The sequence below is a fragment of the Pongo pygmaeus genome, chromosome 7 (assembly GCF_028885625.2).
Source record: "Pongo pygmaeus isolate AG05252 chromosome 7, NHGRI_mPonPyg2-v2.0_pri, whole genome shotgun sequence".
Classification (NCBI taxonomy): Eukaryota; Metazoa; Chordata; class Mammalia; order Primates; family Hominidae; genus Pongo; species Pongo pygmaeus.
Window position 1 is genome coordinate 118564094 of NC_072380.2, and position 7553 is coordinate 118571646.

General features: G+C 40.2%; 1 long non-coding RNA gene across 1 annotated transcript in view; it reads right to left on the minus strand.

Moving 5' to 3' along the window:
* LOC129042020 (uncharacterized) overlaps window positions 1-4536 on the minus strand; it is a 288076-nt gene extending 283540 nt beyond the window's left edge. The window contains exons 1-2 of the long non-coding RNA XR_008504054.2: window positions 4413-4536; window positions 3116-3172 (exon numbers count right to left, since the gene is read on the minus strand). This is a non-coding gene — a long non-coding RNA (uncharacterized LOC129042020). The remainder of the gene's footprint in view (window positions 1-3115; window positions 3173-4412) is intronic.
* Window positions 4537-7553: the final 3017 nt, after the last annotated feature.

Genomic DNA, 7553 nt, shown 5'->3' on the forward strand with positions numbered 1-7553 from the left:
ATACAAAACATGGCTATCTGATAGACACCGAAGGAAGGCTTTTCTCCACTTAGAACTCACACAAACGGTGCTTTAATTAGCATGCCTGGGTTACAGATCTCCTAATCACCATGATTCACAGGTTAAATTAAAATTAACAACACCACACAATTGCTCATCTATTGAGAGAACACAGCTGTCCCCAACGAAAAGGAATAAAAACAGCAAGTCAAAATACGGAAGTGGATGGCTCAAGGATGTTTCTGGTTTTTCATCTTCCAGTCTCCAGCAGCCTTCCTTTTGCTTTTCTTTAGTGGGCTTGTGGACATTTTTCTCCCTTTTGTTATTATGTGGCATCTGCAGCTGCATCTTCCTTTTGCAAAAGGCCACAAAAGTAGATTCTGGTAGCACTGTGCTATCAGAGTGAATATTGACTGACCCTCAGCATTTCTCTACCAAAATTAAGCCAAAGAAAGGACTAAAGTCCCAGGAGCGGTGACTTACACCTATAATCCCAACACTTTGGGAGACTGAGGCGGATGGATCACTTGAGGTCAGGAGTTCAAGACCAGCCTGGCCAACATGGTAAAACCCTGTCTCTACTGAAAATACAAAAATCAGCCAGGTGTGGTGGCAGGCACCTGTAATCCCAGCTACTTGGGAGGCTGAGGCAGGAGACTCACTTGAACCAAGGAGGCGGAGGTTGCAGTGAGCTGAGATCGTGCCACTGCACTCCAGCCTGGGCAACAGAGTGAGACTCAGTCTCCAAAAAAAAGTACTAAGGCAACTCTTATTATTTTTGTTTCCTAATATGTATAATATGTTCATTATATCAATTTAAAATATTACTAAATATGGGAATGAGATAAAAGGCAAATACAAACAAATTCAGCCCTTGGGGACCTAAATTTAAACAGTAACCTGGAGTCTAGTAAGTCAGTATGATACATTTTGGATCAAGTAGACAGCGATGTCTAATTCCATTAGGTCAGACAGTTCTGTGAGAACCTAATGAAAAACAATGAACTCTTACCCCAAACAAATTCACTAAAGATGTTAAAACAAAATTTTATTGTACAAATTCAGAACGTTTTGAACCCACTGAAGTTGATTTGTCAAACAATTAAAAATACTTGGTCAAAACAAATCATCTTCCTTCAATGACTGAAATAATCATCACAGATTCTTCAGTGTGGTTATATTCCTTAAGTGATACACACTATTAGAGAAAATAATTAAATATCTTAGCAAAACAGTTTATATTAAAGAATTGCTAGTTTCAGGCTTCTGTTCTCCAAATTTGTTCCCCATGGTTCAGTCTTCCCAGAGAATTACTTAGTTTTTTATTTATTTATTTTTTACCATGTAGCCTGTTCAGATGTTCACAGCCTAAGAACAAAATTATCCATCCTTTTAATCAAATCTTCACCCAGCTTCCTTGCTGTGTGTACAGCTCTCACAAAGCAAGGCACAAAAGCACCCACAGTGCAAGCTCATGTGATTCCCTTTGCTCAAACCAATGCTTTAGTTTTCCTTCCTGATTAACAGCAGAAGAAATAAGTAACCCACAAAAATCATTTTACATTTTGTTCAGTTGTCACATAACAAAAACAAAACTAAACAAACTAAAGTGACTATATAAGTCTTTTTGTATCTACCACTCTGGTTGATTGGATATTACTTTGGTATATTAAATCAGCAATTTTTGCTCCTGTTTTGTGAATCTCTTTATGTGAAAAAGTATTAAGCTATAACAATTGAATTGTATCTAGTTACACATAATTTGCACATTTAGCTCCACATTTAATACATCGATTTACTATAAAAGGATAGTTGAAATCAGGACTGTTTCAGAGAACTCTGTATTTGTCCCCTATTACTAAGAATCGTAATAGAAACTACAAATCACTGTTTCCCCACCAGATAGATTCCATCCTCAGAAATTCTGATGCAGTTTGTTTGGGGTACAGCCTGAGCATCAAGAGTTTTAAATGCTTGGCCGAGTGCAGTGGAAGCACTTTGGGATCATGAGGTCAGAAGTTAAAGACCAGCCTGGCCAACATAGTGAAACCCTATCTCTACTAAAAATACAAAAATTAGCCGGGCAAGGTGGTGTGTCCCTGTAGTCCCAGCTACTCGGGAGGCTGAAGCAGGAGAACCACTTGAACTTGGGAGGCGGAGGTTGCAGTGAACCGAGACTGTGCCATTGCACTCCCACCTGGGCAACAGAGCAAGACTCCATCTCAAAACAAAACAAAAAGAGGTTTTTTTTTAATTATTATACTTTAAGTTTTAGGGTACATGTGCACAACGTGCAGATTAGTTACATATGTATACATGTGCCATGTTGGTGTGCTGCACCCATTAACTCGTCATTTAACATTAGGTATACCTTCTAATGCTATCCCTCCCCCCTCCCCCCACCCCACAACAGGCCCGTTTTAAATGCTCCCCAGTTGAACTTAATATGCAACACAGTTTAAGAGCCACAGATATAAATAAATATTTTAAATAAGAATATAATAGGCTTGTCTTATTTCTCTTCATTATCACATAGTTTAAACCACTGCTTCCCATCCTTTTAAAATCACGGTGTACACAGAAAACCGTGATAGATTATATAGCTCACCGAGGGTAAATAGAGCAGGTTGTATGGAGCACAAGTAACCAGCCCAGAAACCTCAGCTGCTCCAGTTGGAGCCAAGCTTCCCAGGGCAAAAGGTCAGCATCAAGGCCCACCAGTAACCCATTCCTTCCTGCTCAAAGATGGAGGCATTATGCCTGAAATTATACTAAAATGTAGAGTCAACAAATGACAGAAGGAAGACATAAGTATACATGAAAACTAATTGCATTGATTTTTTCTCCCTTTTTTTTTATGAGGCTCCTGGGTTTCAGGCTGGTTTAAAATAGGATTTTTCACAGACTGGAATGAGCCTGTGAGTACATAGGCAATGTCAGAGGACTTCAGGAGGTACACTTGACACAAACTCATCCTTCGTTCTGAATTAATGGCCAAATAAACACAAATTTTGCTTAAATCTAGAGTCATTCCAGCTCAAGTTCCACCAATATTATTCTGACCCTCTTCCTCAAGGCTAGACAAGGTTGGGAATTGTCATTTCCTTTATCTTACCTTAAGCTCTGCTATGAGAGAAGTGTGAAGAACTTAATAAATCACCAGCACCAGAACCTAATAAGAATGGATTTGAAAGCTATAAAATCATAGCAATATAAGAAAGGAAGAAAAATCAATTTTTATTAAAAGTACACTTTTTAATAGAAATAAAGAACATATAGCATATGGAATGAGAATACAAAATAAGACAGAAAAAGCTGATTTTAATTGTGCTTAATTAAGAACTCTACATGTGGGATTAGGAAAAGAAAAGAATAGTTGGCTTCAATTACTTTTTGCCAAAAAACAGATAGGATGAAATGTAGCTTTTAGAGTATAAAATTAAATCATTCAAGAGGGGTTGTACTGAGGTAAATTTCACATTTTAAACTTTTGCAGCTGGTAAATAACAATGTTCAAAGGTTTTACTTAAGTTATTTCAAAATCAAATTTCAGAGATCAGGAGGAGTAATTTGTAAGAACTTTTTCCCCCAAAATATTTATGAAGCATCAACTATGAGCAGTGCCGCATTTCCTGTCTATACTGACAGTCTAATTCAAGACCAAGATATAGTTACGAGGAGTGAAACTGCTCCTATAAACTTTATAAATTCAATCAGGGAAGAAGGGATGGGGAGAAATGAAAATAAAGCAAGCTTGCAGCACACCCAGCATTAATCATTAGGTTAGATGCTCTGTGATCCATTCCTCATAGTTATTTGCCTATTGCCTCCGAATCACATAGACCCTGTTACAAGATTACAGTTCTCCTTCACTGCTCTACAGATAAAAACTTAAAATACCTCAAAGGGAAAACATAAGTTCTATTCTTTCAAGTCCTGCAAGCCCTGTAAAAGAATGAAACTACTGACATCAGCTGGTCTGAAGGACCCCACAAGAAGCTGACTCACCAAAGAATGCAGTTTCTACATCCTCATGATGTCATCCCCCTTACCCCAAATATCAACAATCTCATTGCTCCAACCTCTCACCCTCCATGATCCTAGTAAAAACCCCAGCCAAGTACTCCTTGGGGAGATGAACTTGAGGGTCTCCTCCCATCTCCTCACTTGGTATCCTGTGAGCATTAAACTCTCTCTCTGCTGCAAACTCTGTTGTCTCAGTGTAACTGATCTGTTACTGTACAGTGGTCCTGTGAACTTGCTAGTCGTATAACAGGAAAAGGAGGAAAAAGAAGGAAAGAAGTAGGAGAAAGAGGAGCAGGAAAAGAAAACATGTTGAGAAGTATTTACTTGCCTCACTTCAAAGAATATCACAGACATTAACAAACTTACACTCTGGAGAAAGTACTTACTCTTTGAGGTTCAAATTCTTTGCTCATAAGATGTGTACAGGAATTTCTGCCTAGTGGATTCATTGTAGAAAAAGGTGGAATGCGTACTACATACTGTAAGGAAAATGGATGTGCTGCGGTCAAGAATAGGCCGAAGCAGACATCCGGTCCAGCATGACTCAGTGAGTTTGGAGCTCACTCACACAACTCCGCTCATTACGTAACCACGCCACCTGAGGCGCATTAGTAACCAGTCACGTGAGCTCGTGCTTGATTCGGAGCCACTATTGTCTGTAAAAGGTATAACTACACTGCTGATGCCGTACATATGGCTTATGCCCAGAGAAAGAGAAAAGCCACGTCAAAACTGTCTACAATTCCCCCAGTGTTTTTCCGGCTACCCACCACTCACCCAGTGACTCCCCTCGGACCTCAGTTAGAACCTGACACATACCTTGAACAATCCTGGGCACATAGAATGCAGGTTTGTGGTTGAATACCCTCACCACCTCCATCTTAGTATATTTAAAGCTAAATTCACAGCTTTTCTCCTTACATTAAAGCATCCTCCTCTTTTGAATTGTTGCATTCTATTTTATCTGCCCAATATTTCTTAGAGGCGATGTTTTCACTTCTTACCATCACCTCATGAGTTAAAATTTTGATACTTACCTCTTTAGTTATTGTAGTATCTACCTAATTGATGTTTTCCCTTTCTATCTTTGCACATTGCCCATTCCAAATATGAGTAGAAACAAGGAAGAAAGAACTCTGAAGGATAATTCATCTCAGCTGGAACCTATGGCCTCCGAGGGCCTTCCTTACAATCAAATAACTGAAGGGGAAAAGCCTGAGCTTGGTCCATGGGATCAGTTGGCTGATAGGTTAGTAAAAGTATAAAATGGTATGCCATCACTCCAGCCCCACCCAGGGACTGCCTGAAGACTGGGGGTAAAGGAACATCCTCTCAATGAGCAGAACTACAAGCAAACCTGGTTATTCATCTTGGCTGCAAAGAAGAGTAATCTGAGGTAAAGATATATGGAACTGCTGGGCTTGTCTTCATGGGCAGAAGCCTGGTAGTGGCAAAACTAGAAGAGAGTAAAAATGAAATTTGTGTTGAGGCAAGTTTATGAACCTATCGGAGTAGTACAAAGGGTGTGGAGGATTGCTGGCACATTAATGCCTGTAGGAGAACATCTGCTACATAAGAAGCACTCAACAGCTAGGGAGGAAGGATGACTTATTCTGTGGATATCAGCCAACCTCCTTAACCACCTAGATTATGCACAGTGGATATATGAGCACAAAGTCAGGAATAGAGTCTATGCACAGACCCAAAGCATGGACCTCCTAAGGTTGATCTAGCTACTGCTTCTACTGATTACTCTATAAACAAAATTACATGTATCCCAGATGTAGAGTTGCATTCCTGCCCCCTGCCAGGGTAAATACTTACAGAGCTTCTGCTCTGTCCAATGGAAGTTACTCTACCACACAAATAACTTAGATGCAATGACATATTGGCTGAGTATGAGGAAAGTCTAGAATGGGTGGTGGAGAAAAGTGATGAGAAATATCAGCTATAGCATCAGGACCATTTGCAGCAGTGGGACCTCTACCTTTTTCCACTAACTCTTATGGATTAAATTGCATCCTCCAAAAACATATGTCAAAATACTGATCTCCAGTGTCTTAGAATGTGACCTTATTTGGAAATACAGTTTTTGCAGATTTAATTAATTTAATTAGTTACGATGAAATAATACTGGAGTAGGGTGGGCCCTTGATCCAATATAACTGATGTCCTTATAAGGAGAGGGAAACGTAGACACAGAGACAGACGCATGGAGAGGAGAATGCCACGTGAAGACAGACACAGATGGAAGACAGCCATGTGAAGATGGAGACAGAAATTGGAGTTATGCTACACAAGCCAAGGAATGCCTAGGAGCTGGAAAAGGCAAGGAAGGATCATACTCTGGAGGCTTCAGAGACAGCACCTTGATTTTAAGATTTCTAGCCTCCAGAATGGAGAGAGAGTAAGCTTCTGTTTTTTTGTGTGTGGGTTTTGTGTGTGTGTGTGTGTGTGTGTGTGTGTGTGTGTCTGTGTAGCTGGGGGGGATTGAGGGTTTTTTGTTTTTTGTTTTTTGTTTGTTTGGTTGGTTTTTTGGGTTTTTTTTTTTTTTTTTTTTTTTTTTTGCCACTCAGCTTGCAGTAATTTGTTACAGCTGCCCCAGAAAACTAATACACCTTCAGAATGTTTTGTTGTTGTTGTTGTTGTTGTTGTTGTTTTGCTTTTTTTGAGATGGAGTCTCACTCTGTTGCCCAGGCTGAAGTACAGTGGCACAATCTTGGCTCACTGCAACCTCTGTCTCCCAGGTTCAAGCAATTCTAGAATGGAGTTCTTTTGTAGAGATTGCAGTCAGCTACATATTTTAAGGCTGTATGATGAGTATGTCCAACTAGCATATGAAGTGGAGCATGAAGGTTTCTCACATGTCCTTTTGGAACATATTTTTTTCCAGCTATTGCTGCACCAACCGGCTGCATGCAGGGGTACCCTTGTAGCGCTTTGGGCTGTATATCTCTTACTTGCTGTCCTGGGCTTTTTTTGTTGTTCAACATGAAAATCTGAAAGTGTTCACATAGCCATGCTGTTTAAGGTATACCTGGAAGTACAAGGGAGTCATTACACCCTTGGGCAATATTTGATCAATAGAAGATGGAAGCCAGTGGCTAAAATTTCCCACTCCTATGCCTAGGATAGACCATTCGGAGATGCTCTTTACACTGTTCCTCAGAGAGCCTACGTGGTAACCAGCTCAATAATGCATCCTTGAATTGCGTTTATTTATTTCCCTGTTTCTGTGTTCTCTGTCATTTCATTTTAGTTTCCTGGGATCTCTTTCCAAAGAAAACTATCAACAAGCAAGCAGCCTTTACCATCAGAAAGAACCCAAGGTGAACTAGCAATGGAGTTCTGCCTCCATTTCTATGGAGGCACAAGGGGTTGGGGGATTTCTCATTCCTAGCCAAGGGAAGCTGTGAGATACTGTACCGGGAGGAACAGTGCACTCTGGCTCAGATACTGCACTTTTCTCGTGGTCTTTGCAACAGGCAGACCAGATTACCTCTGGTGCACGGCTCAGCAAGTCCCAC